General features: G+C 39.7%; 1 protein-coding gene across 2 annotated transcripts in view; it reads left to right on the top strand.

The window, feature by feature from the left end:
• Positions 1-18,894, top strand: part of ZNF423 (zinc finger protein 423) — a 236,299-nt gene that overhangs the window by 146,031 nt on the left and 71,374 nt on the right. The window lies entirely within an intron of this gene.

Genomic DNA, 18,894 nt, shown 5'->3' with positions numbered 1-18,894 from the left:
TTTGAGTCTTCATGTAGCATTTTCATTTATATTAAAATCAAACTTTTGACAGTATCTTCCATTTGATAGCATAAATTTCTCTCTATCCATGTAAAAAGTACTTGCCAGTTGTCAACCACTTAGGAGCAATTATGTTTCAATTTTGTATGTCATGACATTGAATAGATTTAACTGCTAGCATTTTCCCAGCTAAGTGTGGTGAATTCCTGAGGAACATTGTCAAAACAAAACACTTATAGAGTTATTTCAGTGGGTTTTTTCTTCTTTTTCCAACAATTCTGGACTTCAGAAAGTTCAACTTTTCAGAGATACAACAGAGATGTTTTAAAAATCAGTGCTTGCTGCCTTCTACTACAGTCCTGTCACAAGAGTTGTAGTAAAGTGTTATTGTAATCTGATGGGTTGTATTTCTGCTGCTGCTGTATGATTGCTTTTCTGATGAATGCAAAGAAATGTTTTTCCTGTCTGTACAGATGTTATAAATATATGTGTTGGCCCAAGAGGTCAGTTTATTTTGATGCATAGACCACAAAGGAGGGAGTTACACATGCCACTCTAGGCATATGTTGAATGAGATTCTTTAAGGACCCTACAGTGCACTCTGTGTGTCTCATATGTTCACATGCAGCATTTATCTCCCGTAAGCATAATGGTTTTCCTTCAACAATTTTACATTTAGGAAACTGTTCTCCTGTCAATGCATGTATGTAACTCCTATTATCTTTGAAGTCAATTATGTATAAATACCAGAGAGAGAGAAATATGGACTGACACAGTCTTCACACCCCCACCCCCAAATGAAAAATATACATGTCAGTCACAGTAATTTTCATCTGAGAGCCAGGCAGGAGTTTGAAGTCAATGTCAAGCAGGTTAAGATGAAGATATCTAAAAATGTTTGCTTTTGTAGCAGGTGTTAATGTAATCTCTTGTTTGCAAGCTTGAAGAGGGAGATCCTTGTTAATTGGACCATAGTGATTTCATGTAGCTCCCCCCTAGATTTTTTTTTTAAAGAAGCCTGAAAGAAAGAAGTCCTTAGGCAAGCTTAGCACTTGTTTCAACTTAATTTGTGATCCAATAGCTAATAAATGATTTGTAAATACAAAGGTCATAAAGTGCTGAGTTAAGGTTCTGCTTGATTTGAGAGGGGAATTATTTTTCCTTTTGGAAAGATGTAATTTCTTCATTTTACAGTAACCGATGTGTGAAATTTATTTATGTATATCCCCAAATTAGTTGTGTCTGGAATAACACATGATGATATATCTATGACTATGGTTTACTATTAGTGCTATTGGAAAACAACAGTGGTAGAAGGCATAGGAGGCTGAGAGAAGTGTGGTGCTGCTGTTTGTGAAAACTGTACCTATTGTTTCCTTGAAGCTGTACGTAAGTTATTATACATATTTGGAAGAACTTTGTATAAATATAAAGGTGCATATGAACTCAGTTCCATACACCTAGAACATTGTAAATACCAGGAGAGGGTAAGAAAATTTATGATTATTCCATTGTGGTGTCATGTCTTGTGTTGCTTTGCTGAGATATGGACTGAGAACGTTCATTAAGTTCAAGTCATCGCTTTTTTTTATGGTGCAGTTTAGGAAAGAGTAAAGTATAGAAATCTTTAATATGCAGCCAAGCTTCCTCCCACTCTGGGCGTCTCAGTTCACAAGGCACTTGGGCCCCCTCTCCTTCAGGAGATGTGACTGTTTCCTAAAAGGTGTTGCCAGTGAGTCTGCTCTTGGTATTTGTTCTTTACTGGGGAATACTGAAGGGACAAGGAGAGACTAGATATCACCATCTCTCAAGCAATAAATGCTGTGCAGATTTTTGGTGTTAATTAGCATAGTGCTGAGTCAGTAATAGCAAGGAGAGCGATGGATTGCCTCTCGGGCTTGCTCCTCTGCCCTTTGTTCAAAACCTGGGAGCCTTGATCCCTTACTCAGGCCATACGAGAGACTGGCATGTGCCTCCTTACTGGTCAGGCTGGTTTATCGCTTACAAAATAAGAACTGAAAGAGTTTCCCTTCTCTGTGTTAGACCAAGTCTAGCCAGATGGGCAGTGAGAGAAAGAAGCTAATGTAGCTGTTTCTGCAGCCCAGGTCTGTGTCACAAGGGTTATTAATGTCATCGTTGTCAATTTAAGATCTACAGATGAGGATTTGTTTGTGCTGGTGGGGCACTGAGTTCCCTGGGTGAACATGTGGGTGTTTGGGCGGCAGGGGGGAACTTGTCCTCAGACTGTCACCCCTCAGGAGCTTAGAGTTGGACTCATCTCAATGAACTTGTATCTATCTAAAATTAAGGTGTCTGGTTTAATACAGTCATTGAGATGCTGTCTGGGGAAAATGAATGATTGATACCAATCTAAGATAAGAGTTTGAGTAGGATAAGCATTTCCAGGGAGAGATTTTTATCTCTCTTTTGAATTTGAAGTGAGCCAACACAATGAAGTTAGCCTTGACGTGTAATTTTTACGTAAAAAACCCCTTGGCTTTGATAATCCAAGACCTCTCAGCAGCACTTTCTTGTACTTTGAGAAACACAAAATCAATAGTTGAGATAGCCTGAGTACTTGCTTACAGTTTCATTCTGCTCAAGTGACTGTCAACAAAGGAATCCCTTCTTTGTAGCAGTGACACCTTTTAAGTATCAGTGTCCGTAATATGATTAAAGAATTCAATTATTTCCTACATTGTAATCTTAAAAAGTGCATCCAGTTAAGTTGACTGTGCCTCCCTCTTCAACTTCTCTGCTCTTCAGTCTGGAGTCGGAGGCCCTGCTCATAATTCATGGAGGTAGGGGGTTTATTTTTTTCAAAGCAGTATGCAGGGAATTTCCAGTGCTACTCCCACACACTGCTTTGAAAAATTACCCTTCTGCACTCTAGCCCTTCATATCCTGTGCACAAACACAGAGGCACATTGGGTCCTGTACAGGGTCCCTGGGGAAGGAGAAGGCTGGATACATCCCCAGAGGAGGTAAGTGGTAGATGTTTTGTTTCATTTTACACTGGGGCCTGTAGGAGGGCTGTAAGCAGCAGAACAGACCTCCTTAGCTGTGGTTAGCCAGGAAGGGATCTGTTTAGAAACGTTTGCAGCCAGAGGGGGGGCTGGGGTGGAATTTTTAGAGACCAGAGGTCTTTGAAACATTGCACTGATTTGGGCTCCTTTGAAACATTTCCATGCCCACAGAAAGGGGATCCCCCTTTGAAACATTTACAGGCATTGGGGAGTCCACCTGGGACTATATCAAAAACTTTCAGTAGTTCTTGCTGCCTCTGTACTTGCTTACCTCCTGTTGCGCTGATCTGGCAATGTTTAAAGCTTCTCCCCCTTATCTTCCCACCTACCACTGCCTCTGATGTGCAGTCTCTATTAGATGCAGCGGAAGATGGGCGTACACAGCCATGGGCTCTACGGGGGGCACTGAGCAGCCATGGCAGCAGCCTGAAGCATGGAAATCTGTCAGTGCAGCTTCTCCCCAGTGGCTGGGGGAGCCGTGGAACTTCAGTCTCCATCATGGGCCCACTGCCGAGTCCCCACGACACACGAGCAATGGCTGCCCCGGAGAAAGGGCCCTGAGGCTCCCCCATCCCGCACTGCCAAGGGAGCGCCTGCTCACAGCCCTGCACAGGGAACATCAGGATTTGGCCCAGGATTTTCCTATTGGGTTTTTACAGCTGCACTGTTCCCATAGCCAGGCTGGGTGCCCTAATTAATATTTTTCAAGGTGCACAAAATTCCACAGACTTATTGCTGTCCAAGCGGGTCAGGTCACCCAGTATGAAGGGAAAGTGCATTTGGATCTGTGCTGAGGCTCTCAGATGTTGGGGTAAGGCACTTCTCTCTGTCTCGGTTAGATGGGGGATGTTTTCTATTTAGTGTCCAAAAAAGATGACCAACTGTCCCCACCCTTCTTTTTCCCTTTCTCTAAGAAAGTCTCCTGGCAAATGTGCGCGGGAAACTCAACTGGGGTGCAGTTAGTGCTGGAAGAGGGAAAATAATGATTCCTGGTCGTGCTCTAACACTAGGATTGCTGCAGGACTTTCCTGTGTCTGGCTCTAGAGGAGTGTTTGTGAACCCGTGAGAGGCAGTCTGACTTCTCAGAGCTCAGCAAGCCCTTCCCTGGTGCCGCTCCTGTCCTTACACATGCAATTGCCAGCGCTCCCAGTCAGAATGCACATATGAACGCTGGTGAACAGTGAGGGAGGGAGTGGGGCGCAGGCAGGACATGTTGCAGTATGTGTGATGTGAGGCATGAGGCCCTGTTTGTGCTTTGAGAGCCACTGGGGACAAAAGGAAGTGCTGGAGGCAAAACTTCCAAAAGTCACATTGAAATTGTGCAGTGGTCTGGTTCTTGGACTGCTGTCTGGATAAATACCTCCCTGTTTGATGTGATGGGCACAACCAAGTTAAACACCCGTGTTTGGAGGAACAGGAAGAGTTTTCTGAGTACTGCCCTAAGATGTGGCATTGTCATACATTGTATGTAGTGTAGGACTCCCAAGTATTTGAATTACCTTTCCTGCCCTTGGAGATCATGTTTCAAGTTCTGGAAACACTCTGCCAGAATTAAATACAAAGAGGAGGGATACCATCCATCCACAGTTATGTTTCTTTTAGATGCATACAAGTATTTTAAACAAAAAATGACTAAATATAGGATTGCTATTTTGTTAACATTTAAAAATAACAGTATTTAAAAATAACAAAAAATTTGTTGCTCATAAGAGGTCAAACTGCAATAATAACTGGAGAAATAATTTTCTAAAAAGCAGCATTTTATGTTTGAAAGAATTAGCAGTTGATACCAAGCTCAATCACCAAGAGGAAACCAGCACAGTGGTGAAGGGGTTGAGGTAGTATTCGAAATCAAACATAAACCAATATATTCCAGTTATGTTCTCCTCTTCTGTTCAAAAATATAAGCAGTTTTTATATTTTGATTTAGGAACTCAGTTTTCATAACTTCAGCTCTTAACAAAATTGCTAATTTATATATTATATAAATAAAAATTTGGACTCATTTTGGCTGGTCTTGGACTGCTGCCTCTCACAGTAGATTCGAAGTGCATGTGTATGTGAAAACAATGTAGGTAAGAATAATTTTTGCAGAACTGACTTTTATACACATGGAGATACTAGCCCTGGGCATCTGTGATGAGGATGTGAAGCGTTTCTGATACTCAGGCCTGATCTTGTGAGCGCTTTGTTCCTTATTCTCATTGATTTGGGAGTTGAGGACAGCTAATGCTTCTCAGAATCTCTCTTACAATACAACATCTTTTATTTTATATGAAATAAATGTAGTCAATATTGGAAGAAGGGCAGCTTTAATTCTTGTAAAATTCCCATTTTCCTTTGTGCTTTGCTTAACACAGTACTGGAATTCTAATTGATTTAAAGTTTAAGGGTGCTATTTGGTAAGTACATTTCCTTCCATTAAGTTACTGTCATGACATTGTGTCCTGAGACAAAACTGTTTTAATTCTTGAGGGAAACTCTTTAGACCTAACCACTAGCGTTAAAGCATATACGTGGTAGCAATGATGATGACATTGTAAAGCACTATCTTGGTAATAGCTTTCAGGCATTAAGGCAAATAAAAATGTGCCAGATTGTTTTTGAAGCATTAGATGCAAATTATCAACAGGAACATATTTCTGGACTCAACAGCTGAATGTGTGAATTAATTATGGACACATTAGGAACTCAAAAATATTTTTTTAACTTTGATGTTTGTAAAGCATATTCCAAGTAATTGCTCTTTTAATGCAGAAGGGAAGGTAAAACCTTCATATATTTACCCAGTGTTTGCTTCAATATCCAATTCTATGTGGACTTGCCTTAATTAACAATAAGTACTAGACTTTCATTTTGCAGTAGCTGGCTATTGTGAACAACTAATTTTAGGGAGAAAAAAAAAAGCTAAGTGTACTTATCTTAACAGATGAGCAACATACGTGATGTTTTCACACACCCCTAAGAGCCTTAATCCCGCCGCGTGCGAGTGCCGTGGGCTGGCTGGAGTCCTGCCGGCGCTGCTGCAGGAGACTTTCCCCGAGTGGAGCTTGCTGGCGGCTCAGGCTCTTGGGCAGAGGGATTTGCTTACACCAGTAGGTCCTCCTGTTATTTTGTCCAACTAAGCCCTGGGTTTCTATTTTTTGTGTTAATTATTTTTAGCGTTAAGCACTTGTGCAAGTAGTTAAATAACATTGTAATGGGTATAGTTTATAAAAGGCTAGAAATGTTTTGTTTTAAAAGCCACATTTTTTAACAGTGTAGTCACACTGAAAGCCAAATTGCCATTGCTAACAGACAAGCAGCTCCCTTTACTTCAGTATAAACAATATTGGCCCTTAATATAATCTATTACTTAATGGGTTTCTTACTTTGAAACTGGTTTCTTAACATGACATTTTTACTGTCTGTTCCTTTCTAAGGCTGGAAAATTCATTACCCAAAATCTTAATAATTTTATCCCAACGTACTGTGCAGATGTGGCCTCCTGCAATTGTTATCTATGCATATTTGTTCATACAAATTACTCTGTTTCATGAGAATGTATTTTGTTTTGCTTGTTTATCTACCAGGAAAGAAATAACATTTCCTTTAATGTATTCATTCACATATTCCTTTTGCATTTTTCATTTCATTTACAACTTGGTAATAGTAGTTCAGTTTTCACTGACATTTTTATAGCTGCTATGATAACATTCCTGTTTTGCATGATACATGCATAATCGGCTATGATCACAGTTTTACATTGCTTTCATTCTTTCTTAACTGTGTTAAGATTCCTTACAGCCTCCAAACTCAATTTTCATATGCAGTTGTGATTACACCTGTTTAAACATTTTCCTGCTAGTTTCATATTTATTCATAAAGGGAGCAGTTGATAAAACACCTTTTCTGCAATCAGTCTGAGCTTTAAGTGTGACGTTTCTTCAAAGTTATCATTAGCAAGCACCTCAATCTATTCCCAGCCTCTCAACATCAGTTAGGCAGTGTGGCAAAAAAATGCTATTTTTCAGTAAACTTTGCCCTGTGTAGCAGTGATTTCTCTGAATGTGCAACGTGTTCTTTGCTTTTATTAATGCTATTAACCTTGAAAACTGTTGTACATTTGTATTTAAGAGTCTGCAGAGATGCTTTCTGCCTGCTTCTCAGATATTTTATATGCGTGTGGCCATGTATCCCTAAGTTCACAAACAAATTTCCTAGCCGTTATTTGCTAGTCTTGAATCTGGAAAAGAAAGCAAGTCCTTACCATATGGGGTTTGGGTTCTCCCTGCAGATGGCAAAATGACTCCTTCCCAGTGGAGAGGTCAGCACCCCTCTGTCCTACTTTGGAGGATGTTTCTTGGGGGTGGAAGAGGGGGCAAACCATCATTTCTAGGTGTAGCCTTCAGACTTCATATAAATAATGTTTTCAGGAAGTTGTTCTTTCCCTCATGTGAATTGTGGGACTAATGTCTGTATCAGAGCTGTCCTAAAATCTAGGTGACGATTTCCTTATAGGAACTTATTAACAGATAACGTTTTTATCTGGAGAAAGTAGATGTTACCTCCATTTCTTCTTTATTTGCCAAATTAATTTATTGGTTTGGGAACATCAGATACCAGTCCTACCTTTCCTGAGTGACGGAAAGCTTTGTGCCTTCTTGTGAAAGATAGTTGAAATACAGTAAGTGAATAAGGAACAAAGGAATGAATGTTTACTGGAGCTGGAAAAACCCATACTGGGTTAGTTAGGAATGAGCTTAGACAGAGTTACAAAATTATCTTTGGGGAAACCTAGACAAGGTTCCAAACTGTTTCCAGTCATAGGAAAAGTGGGAAAGAAAGCATACAATATTAGTAACTATAGTTAAATTCCTTTTCTACTAATAAAATTCTGGATTTCACTCTTTCTGACTATCTGGTTCAATATTCAGCACTTCTGAGCATTGGACCTAAAATGTTTATTTTTCTTCTTTCTATTATGGAACAAACCCTCTGGTTTTGAATCAGTAAGGGTACTGGTGTACATATGCTGAACCTTAACTCTAGTTATTGCAGAAAAATGGTTTGTCTATATGTTAAAGGTCCAGATTTGTTCCTCCTGTTACTTGGTTGACTTCAAAGAGAGACAATTGGCCCATTGCCTTTAATTATAGTTCAAACTAAATGGCATCCTTAACCTTGGGGAAGATTTAATCTGATCTCCTAGAACAAGAGGTTACCAACTGACATGGCCCTTAAAAAAAAATTATTTCTGTTTTGTCATAGCTGGCAAGCAAGTCAAATCAAACACAGTCCTCCCTGTATGCTCTGCCTGTTTGGGGAACTGGCACCTTTTTTCTTTTATTTGTGGAGGAAGACTTTTCTGCCCTGAGGTTTCTTACAAGTGATCCCTATGAAGGAAGCCATGTAAATTATTTAAATGCTTTTACCTTTTTTCAGTGTTTCAAGGCTCCCGGCGCAGATAAAACCTTTGCACAAATGGTCTCTGTCATTTGCACCAGATGTGCTTATTTCCTTGTATAGCAAGTTTTTGTCACAAACTCCTTTTTATTCAATTTATTGGTAACTTCTCACAGCTTTGGGCCTTTGTAAGAATCAGAAGTTTTTTAATGGAATATTTTGACTTGGCAAATTCATTGTGTGCCATTTTAAAAATTAAATTTATTTAATTAAAAATTAAAAACGTTACCATTCTTGCAACAGCCAATAACCACTGTGAGATTGCACAGTAAGCTTGAAGAAGAAGAGGACTTCAGGTTGTCCCTGTCAGACTTCCCTGCAGTAATGTCAAACTTAAAAGAACTGGCAAATCATGATTTTATAAATGAAAAAACTTTTTTGTCCTGCCACAACTGAAACAACCCAGAGAAACCATACATATGAATACCATGGTCTTCAGAAGACAGAGCTCCATAGCAGGCCAAAACACCTCACTGGTCATGGTGTTTTCCATAGTCGTCGTCTTCACCAGTATGTTCTCTCCTGCCTCTCCTCTGCTTTGTGTCTTGTGGTTTGTCCTGCTGGCACAAATCCAGGGACAGATGGGGTTAATGAGGTGCTGACCCCATGGGGAGGAGTTGAGCCTTTTCACCTCCTGCTTCCTGTAGGAACAGGCCAAAACCAATTTGGTCTAATGTTTCCTTCTTTTGCACCTCCTGAATTGGTGGAGAAGACAACTGCAAAAAATGGCATTGCAGGTAGGAAGTACACAGCACACTTCGGATGTGTATAAATCGCTACTTCAGGCAGTCGTAGCCCACTTGAGATTTAATCCTGCCTTCAGGTGCACATCATCCACTGTCTGGTGGACAGTCCAAGGGCCTTAAAAAATGACCAAATCTTTTGAAGATTGTGCATGTAACTGTGAAGTGATTAGATTTATGATTACTCTATCTTATTCTGTATTCACAAGCAAGTATTTTAGCATGGTTCAGGCTAGGCAGATCCATTGGTTTTAGGTTTTGTTCCAGGTAGACTTTGGGTGTTTTAAAGGATCAACATCAACTAACACCACTGGTATGTCCTCTGCTGTTGTTTTGCATGCATCAGCTATCACATATTATTGGGGTTTGGACAAATATTTCTTAAACCCCATGACTGCGAGTTATATCCAGGAATAAATATTGGCAACAAAAGTTAAATGATGAAACCTCATGCAATGAACAGTAACTGATTCAAGCTGGGCCACATATAGATAGCTAAAGTTGAAGTGAAGAAAGTATTCCAGTGACATTTTCTCCTTTTTAAATTTTCTAGTTAAGAATTTCCCCTTTTCCCCTTTTTCTTTTAAAAAAGATAAAAAGGATAGAGCAAATTTTTACCTTTTGATTCAGTATTTATTCTTAAAATCTAGGATTGGGGGGGGGAGGGGGAAGGAAAATAAAACAACGTTCCCTACCCCCTTAAAATCTGATAAAACTGTTAATAGCTGTGCCTCCATGTATAGAAGAACATCAATGAGAGAATTTCCTTTGGAGGCTAATTCTAATGTGCTTGAAACTGAAATCAACAATATCTGTGTTAAACCTGAATGATGAACTTTCAAGGGATGGGGAATTTAAATTATGAGATGTTAGTTGCTCCGTTTACTTTATATTGCATTTGAAAATCTCGAGGGAGAATGTTATATTTTTTAATCTAAGCCTTTTAAAGTTATATATCCTTTGACTTTGTTCAACAAAGAAAAATGTAAAAAATACAATGAAAAAGCAATCTATAACTTTTTTTGGTGATTACAATAATTCAAAAATAATGGCCTGAAATTTAAGTCTGTAGTTTTAAATTTTTCTTCTGTCCCTTAAAAAAAAGGAAGCATATTCTACTACCCCATAGTTATACAGCAATCTAGTACTACAGAAATACTTAAGTTATCGGAAAAGTTAAATATGTTACTAGAGCATTATTAAAAGGAAAGCTAGGCTCTTTTCATGTTTTCACTGAAACTTGTAAGGATTCTTTTTTGTGTGTTAACAGTGTTAACATCCACTGTCAGGGCATCTCATGCCCAGGTACCCATCATGTTCTTTGATTGTGGGAGATTTCCATGCATAAGTGTTCAACTTTGTGTGCCAAACAGTCCATGTAGAGTTGATGTGGAGAAAACTTGCTATGTATTTTCTGAACAGCCTGTTTTGAAACAGAAATGTGCAGTTGCTTGTAAATGCTTCACTGCCAAGCTGCTCAAGATGGTGAGGGTTAGCAGTTCTGGAGTTCAGCACAGACGTTTCTTGTAAACTATTAACTACCAAGTGGTTTGTGTTTTGTGCACTAGTAGTCCCAGCAATCTAAACATTGGTCTGCAATTTTAAAGAAAATAGACATTTGTCATGCAGGCTAGGAGGTCAGTTTTCAAGTAACACAAAGGTGTGGGTCTGTTACCTGTAGAACTATGACTTAATACTCTATTATTATTAACACCTGAAAATGTTGAGGTTGGTTTTTCTTTCAGTGGAAATACTATTAGACCACAAATGTACAAGGTGTAATTATATCTATCTTGCATCTTCTTGTTTGAACATGACTTACAACAGACCCAAAATACTTATATTAAAGGGCCTAGTCAAAGAGTTTTCTCATTTTCCTAAGGCTTAAACTGGGGAAGTGGCTGCCATTTGCAGGCTAGCAATACAGTAAAAGCACATCACTGTACACAACATTTTTTTTGGACAGCTGTATAAAAATGGCAACACACTGTGAAATCCATTAACAGCAAAACATGTTAAATTCAGCAAAATGCATCTCATGTGGAACACTGAATAAGAAATTATAGTCTGAGTTTTACTAGTTGGTTATCAGAGTCTGTCTTGAATGAGGAAAATTGAATTTTTTCCATGCATTTGCCTGTAATAACAGTGAATGCTGTACAGTGGGTTTTGAAACTAGTGCACAACTGTAAATTCTTGCCCCACAGACTTTTCCGCAAGGTTTTCACAAATCTAACCTTAATATCCACGAGGAGCCTAATGGGGCAGTTCCCACTAACGCAAGTAGCTCTTCCTGTCATGTTGGGTTCCACTTGCACTCACTAGCATGACTTGATTCAGAAACATTTGTAGGGCTAAGTTTTAGGGGAAGTAGGAGTAAGAACTCAAACTGGGAATAGCTGGATCCTTCCCCCTTGTCTCCCTGCTGATGCCAGCGAGGACTGCAGTCTTGACAACCAAGAGTAGGTCCTTTGACTCGGGTGGGATTTCTATGGGTGGATTTTGCTGTGCATGTAGTAAGACTTTTCAGGGTTCATCAAATAGCATTTAAAAATCAAAAAAACATCTTGTAAAGTGTTTTGCATTTCCATTGTTCATACTGTTTAACTATGAGATGTTGCTCATCAAGATAGGATGCCATTAAGCATTCTGGTAGAGAAAGAAAAAATTAGTTTACTCATGCCTGGTAGAAAATGAAACAGCCGTGTTAACTTTAGCTCTAATCATGAGATTAAAAGTCTAATGGGGAATAATATCATTTTCAGTCTTCAAAGCCAGCATCAATGACCTTTGGAGAGTTTTAACTTTTAACAGCCTAATGATTTCTCTGCTGGAAAATGCAAAAACCAGTCTTTTCCTTGACAAGGAAGTGAAAAGTGGATGGATAAAGGTGAGCGCAAGTAACCGTACACTGGAGCAGACTAAATGACTTTTAGTCATATCCAGTACAACTTGTGAGAGGCTGTTTCCAGGCTTTATTGTCTGAGCCACTGGCTGCTCTGAAGAGAGAAAATAAATCCAAGGAAGAGCCATGGGGCTGGGGGACAGCGTGGTGGCAGCTCTCAGCAATGGGGCTGAGTGTGCACGCTGCTCACCCTGAGCAGGTTTGCTGTCATTCAGGGCTTGTTTCCTGTGTAAGAGCGCTGGAATTTCTTGTTTCAGTTCCTGTTTGCCGTGTTTGTGAGCTCAGGCTGTTGCTCTTTTGCCAAGCTGGCAGCACGCGGGGGTGACTTCCTGCGCAGGGGATGTAAAAGCGATTCTCTGATTCTTCCTCTGCAGCCATTGGGAGATAAAAGCCAGGACATCGGGGACTGCAAAGAGGGAGCCAAATTATATTTATAATATTAAAGTGAGTGCATTTGTGGTTTTGCCATTCTCCAGGGTTTTTCATAAGTAGAAAAACATGAATTAGCATTTTCCATTTCCATATATTGACTGGAAAAATAGCCTGCTCTCAATTAAGACCTATAGCTTTTGGGATGTATGCAACAATTTTATAAAATATTTACAGCAAAATTTGCATTTTACATGGTATTACAGTTTTTCTTGTGTTTAGTAGAAAGGACTTAGGCCTAAGAGAGGAAATCCATCCAGTGTACCAAAAGGGAAATAAATCTAAAATTAGATTGTTAGTATTCACAACAAGGAATGTCCAGTGCTGATTGTTACCTTCAGTAATTATCGAAGGTCACTTTCCCCACCAGCTATTTGTTACAGCCGCTGTAAGGACCGTGCTCCCTATGCAGAGCTATCGCTATCCCTTTAAAACTGCCTTTGGAAGCGATTGGAGCTTTGTGCTAGACAGATAAGTAGAACATTTTTTACCAAATGTAAATGTGCACTGTAAAGAACATAGCTATTTCCTGGATAATTTGCAGTTGTATATTTTATGTTAATTTCACCGAAAATATTGCACCCCTGCCAGGTTTAGTAGAGGCTCACTGTGATATGAATAATTTCTAGCGAATCATTTTTTTTTCTTCATTTAAGATTTGGCACCTTTTTAAGATTTTAATAATAGCAACAAGGAGGAAGATTTAGAACAAGTGAAACATTAGAGCCAAAGAAATTCACATTGAGAGCTAATGTAAAATAGCAAGAATAATTACATGGAAAACAGTTTCCACAGATGTTTTTCCTTGTAATGTAATAACTATTTACTAAACTGTTTATTTTAGGCCCTTGGTTTACAATAAAATATTTATACATGCTCTGCTGTAATAAAAAAATATTGACAAAATACTATAGAGATTTTTAAAAGACAATTAGTATTTCCCTGTCTGGAAAGCGAACACAAGAGAAGCAGCACCAGTCCTTGCCATGCTCTCTGAGAGGAGATCCAGGGTTAGCAGCAGCATCCCTTTTGGGTTTGTCAGTGTTCGACTTGACTAACAGGGAGGCTCTGGAGTTGCAACAAACCAGAGGGTAACTTACTGAAGAACATGAAAGCTAGCACTCTAAAGACTGTGGAAACATGCTTTTCCACTTCATTTCAGTGAGAAAAACTTGATTCCATTCCTGACATACTGTACAGTAATGTCTTGTCTAAGCAAAATGTGCCTGCTTTAGGAGCAGATTTAAACTTCAAGATGCCAGAATCCTGAATCTTGTTGTTAAAAACTGGTGTGGTACAGTGACTGACTTCTCTGAAGTACTGCCTATGGCATGTTTAAAGCTATTGCTTTTCCTGACCAAGCCACAACTGTCATACACCTAATTCATAAAGTTACTCACATGTCCATAGAGTGTGTACGCTGTGTTACACGGGATAGCTGCACCTATGCAGATATAGCAGTGTCTTAGGATACTGAAATAATAAATTCAGCAATATCGAAAGGTCTACAGATTCTACTTTCCACACATAATGGACGTCTATTCTTCTTAAAGCGTCTATTCTTCTATTCATGAATATATAGAAGAAACTTTATTTTCAGGTATCTATGGTCTTACCTCTTAAAATCTTGAAAACAGGGTAGTACCCCATAAGAAACTTCAGTTCCTCTGCCCACCAGTTTAATAATGAAGGATTTTTTTTTTTCTTCAGAAGTTGTTGTACATCTTTTACTTAACACCAAACTACTGGCACACAGCAACTTTAAAAAGAGACCTCCAGGACAAAAGAGAGGATACCTGTAATTTCATGGATACAGACCCCGCTGTCTGTTTGCATTTGAGCACCACCAACATGTTAGAGGAACCTGAAGTCTAAAGTCTGAGTAAAGACTGCATGGCTGCATCTGAACACCCAATGTTTGGAAAGCAGGAAGGTTTCAATATCTAGATCTGAATCCATATTTAGCAGTTCAGGCTCTACTTTCAAGTAGACAATTCCCTTGAGTTTCCACACTAGCAAGTTGTGAGCTTTATCACTGCAGAAGAAACAGGGTAGCTGCCTTGTGAAGTGATTTGAAAAATGAATTTAAAATATACCTATGAACCTCTTTTCTTGGTGAAACTAATAATGCTCACCTGTTTAAAAATCAGTGGTGTGATTGACTACACGGATTTTTGTCATGCTGGGTTATAACGTGCACAAAAAAAGAACAGGGCAGAGCAGAAAACGGCAAGCATGAGAACTAAAACTGAACAAAAGAGGGAGCTAAGAAATCTAAAATGTTCAGTTTTAAGGAAGAATAATCATGGTTACCAGATGCCTTTTGTTGTAAACAGACTTTTTTCCATGGTTGACTCTCACATAGAGGCCAATGCACGCGAGAGGTTTGTAAGCCTTGTACCGTGCCATGCGAAACCACCGTGTCTCTTTCCCATGGTTTGCCCTTGTGGAATCAAGCCACAACGGCTTTTTGATAATTAAAAATTAGCTTTCCCTATGAAAGTCTGGATAATTTAGTATCAAACTTACAATAACAAAAATGGATGGTGTAATATGTGCAATATTTTCTGTAAATTAAACCAAAGTTAGGTTCTTGGCTTTTAGCCCTTTGCTACCTTCCTGCCTGTGAAATGTTGATACATTGCAGAGTGCTGCCAGGTCATGCAATTATTTCAGTGCAGCTTCTTTTGAGTCATCGGTAGGTTCCAAAGCTAGCATTAAAAACAAAGGAATTTGTGCTTGGAAGTCAGCATTGCTCTGCACACACAATTTTATTTTTTTTTTCAAGGACTATGTTATTGTGTAAGCTAATGATTTTGTTTTTTAAGTTATATTCTCAGGGGCATGGACATCCAGAATAATCGAGGAGGTACTTTTAATACTGATTCTGTGCAATGTCAGGTCTCTGGTGGAAAAATTGGAGCAATTGCAGGGCTTGAGCCAGGGATTAACCCCTGCTTGGAAGAACTGTTGATTTCCTGGTGCTGAATATATTTGTAAATTGATGCATGTTACCTATGTGTAAATTAGTTCAAATGGAAGTAAATTAGCCAGTCCCCTTCCCTTAGTGTTTAGCCCCTAGTGTAAGGCCACTTAGTGTTTATCCTACTAGAAGTCATTATCTCTGTTAGTAATTTTGAAAACTAAGTACATCTGCAGTGGTTCTGTCCTTTATTGGCTGGGCTGAGCTCACCTGTTCAGGCCTCCCTGCCTTCCCCAGCTCCCAGCCTGGCAGCAAGTGGGGGCCTCCCTCCCCTCCCGGAGAAAGCTCAGCTCACAGTTCTGTCTCCTGTCCCAGTTGGATGTCTCTTTGACTGAAGCGGGAGTCCTGCATGGGTATGTAAAGCAAAAATGTGGGCTGTAATATCTACAGTGTGGGTCTGAGAGGGAAGGAGGGCATGTTTTGCAATTTTGAATTGCTTTTTTTTTTTGGCTATGGAGAGGAGTTGAGAAATTTCCCACTTAAGTTGGGCAATGTTATCAGTACTTGTGCATGGAAAAGTAGCATATTAACAGAGGTAGATAAAGGAGCAGAGCAAGAAGGCACATGTAGAGGAAGACTGTGGAAGGAGTTCTTTTTCCTCTTTTGAAAATCCATGTGGTATGAGTTATAATGCAAACTTCTTCAAACATTCTCCAAAAACATTCACCTAGTATCCCTACCATACCACTGCATGTAATGAAACAACTGGCAGACTGCATTATTTTAATAAAGCATCGGCTGTTAGAGTCTATCATACTGAATCAGGAAAGGAGTTCAGAGGAACAGATATTGCTGAAGAATCTGTCTCCAATTTTCCCTTGGAACTGCATTTCTAGGGTTTTTAAAGGTTTATGTATTTAACAGTGCAAATCTTCATTTTAGCTTTTTATTTGCTGCTCCAGATTTTTATTAATTTTGCAGTGTTCATTTAAGTTGATCCAGCCCTTGATATCATTTCCAGCTTGAAATATTAGTTCAGAGATAAGCTTTGTTATTAAATGCTTAATCTTGAACACTTGTCTTATTTGGTAAGAATTATCTCTGAGAAGTAGGCAAAGAGAAGTTGACTGCTGTGGTTTTAAAGCAGCTGTAACTGGAGTAGCCCAAGTACTAGTTTACAAAGGTTGGCATCCCTTCAGTTTGCCATCGCAGCAGCTGGACTTCATTAAGTGCTGGTGTTAATTACTGGGAGAGCGTTGGTTCAATATGCATGCAGCAACACTTGGGGTGACACACAAAATAGGAAAAAGGTCACCTTGAAATAGAAGCTTTTTTTTAAAAAAAAAAAAAAAAGCAGGGCTGTCACTAATTTTGTAACTGCATTTAGTGCAAACTTACGCTGCAGTGAAATAAGCACTACTGTGCGGTTGTAAGGAATGTCTTAATTGCGTCTGCCATTGACGAGGCTAGGAAGGAATGTAGGCGCAGTGCTGGGCTAACTTGCCCCGTAATAAAGGAAGATGTTAATGTCGTATTTTCTATGTGTGTGGCATGAAAGAGAGAGGAAAAATTCTTTCTGTATTCTCCAGAGTTTTCAAGCCATATACAGTACAATTTGAGGAGGAATTGTTAATAATTTCTTATACTGTAAATAGTATTCTATGGAGAAAACCTGTTAAGGGCTTATATCTAAGGAATGTTTAGGGGATGAATGTCATGGAGAATAACATAAAACATGTGGCAGCATAAAATAAGTATTGCTTGGAAATGTTGTGTCCTAAAGCTAATGACATTCAGACAAAGTGGGCCAAATCCAGCTCTGGTGTAAGCAGCTAGTGGTGCACTCAGCCCAGTATCCCACCACCTGCTTAAGTGAAAGCTAATTTTTATCCCTGTCTTTCACCTGGCAATTGTCTGGATGCAGGAGCCGGGTGCCCAGGCTGGAAGGGGTGTGTGTGAGGACGTTGGAGGAGAATTAGGTTATTACATTTCCTCCTTAATTCTTCATCAGGGCTGCCGCCTGTATTTTCTACAGAAAAATCAATGCATTCTGATTCTGTAATTTCCCATGGTGCCTCGCCGGGCGCGCAGCGTGCCGTGGGAGGTGACATATCCGGTCATGGCAGCTTGAACTCTTTTTTCCAGTGAAAGAATTCATTGGAATTTCACAACCTTTGCATGCTTTTGTGAAAACACTCATTTGTGTTTGCGCCAACCTGCTAATGGCGGATGCCGGGGCTTGCGAATCCCACCTACATTCGGTGCTCGTTATGGCATGGAATGTGCCGTTAATAATGCATCTGTGAAACTCAGCTGCGAGGGAGCCAAGTAATTATCCCACCGTAGCGTTCCCTGCTTCAGTGTCATCACAACTGGGGCTTCATTAAAAGTCCTAACAGTAGAGATGTTGTGTGGTGCAGCCTGTATATATATTTTTTCATTTAAATTATCAGCAATGCCATGGCTCAGAGGTAATTTGACTTTTTGAAACCGTGGAGCCCCTGTGAATTTCCTTCCTCCTCTCCCTCTCGCTGCCGCACCAGCTGATCAGCCCCAGAAGAACAAAAGGTTTATCTGAAGCTATGAAGCATATATTCACCAGCTTCTGGCGTCTAGATAAAAAAAAAAAAAAAAAAAAATCAAAGTACTCCATTGAACATGTTAATACTGAGCAAAATGCACACAGCCAGACACTAAACCTTTACAGGGATTTAGGCATTTGAAAAGTGATACTCTGATCAGGTCTTGAGTTAGTTTCCTTAGCATAAAGTAAAGCAGAATCATAAAATAATATAGGTTTTTAAATAAATGGAAAGCTTAACATTTTCCCCCCTTTTGTTTTATTTCTTTGTCTGGTTTCTGTCAAGTCAGGCAGTAACAAAATCTTGGGCAAAGGAATGCTATAATGGAAGTATTTTCCCTTTTTAATATTGTATCCTTCCAACAGAAAATATAGTATGAACCTCTGGCATAAACGGGCATGAAGAACAAAAGCATCTATGACTCCTTACATGTCTCAGAGGGAGTTTGGGGTGCTTCTAAAAATTATTAATCTGGTAATTTATTCCTCCTTGTTGGTTTTTGGTTTTTTTATTTTTAATGCCACTGGCTTCCCATTTTACCATCTCATTCTTGGGGAGGCTGGGGTGTAATGACAGCCTTGCCAGTGGCAAGCAGGTCACTTTGCAGTGGTCGGAGCAATTGCAGGGTTTGTCTGGGCTGATGTTGTTGGGAGAGCTGTGGGCCTCTGGCTCGTGGGCAGCACTGGACCCCATGCAGGAGCATTGCAGGGAAGGGGTGGGGGGCTCCCCTTGCACTTGGTCACTCGTGCGTGGCGGGAGGGACAGGGCCAGGGGCTGTGCCTATGTAGCCATCCTCTTGGATATTGTCTGGATCTGTAAGTCAGTGCGGGAGGTATGGCTT

The sequence above is a fragment of the Strix aluco genome, chromosome 14, assembly GCF_031877795.1.
Source record: "Strix aluco isolate bStrAlu1 chromosome 14, bStrAlu1.hap1, whole genome shotgun sequence".
Taxonomy (NCBI): domain Eukaryota; kingdom Metazoa; phylum Chordata; class Aves; order Strigiformes; family Strigidae; genus Strix; species Strix aluco.
The sequence above is the reverse complement of the archived record's forward strand: the minus strand, read 5'-3'. Positions and strand labels throughout refer to the sequence as shown.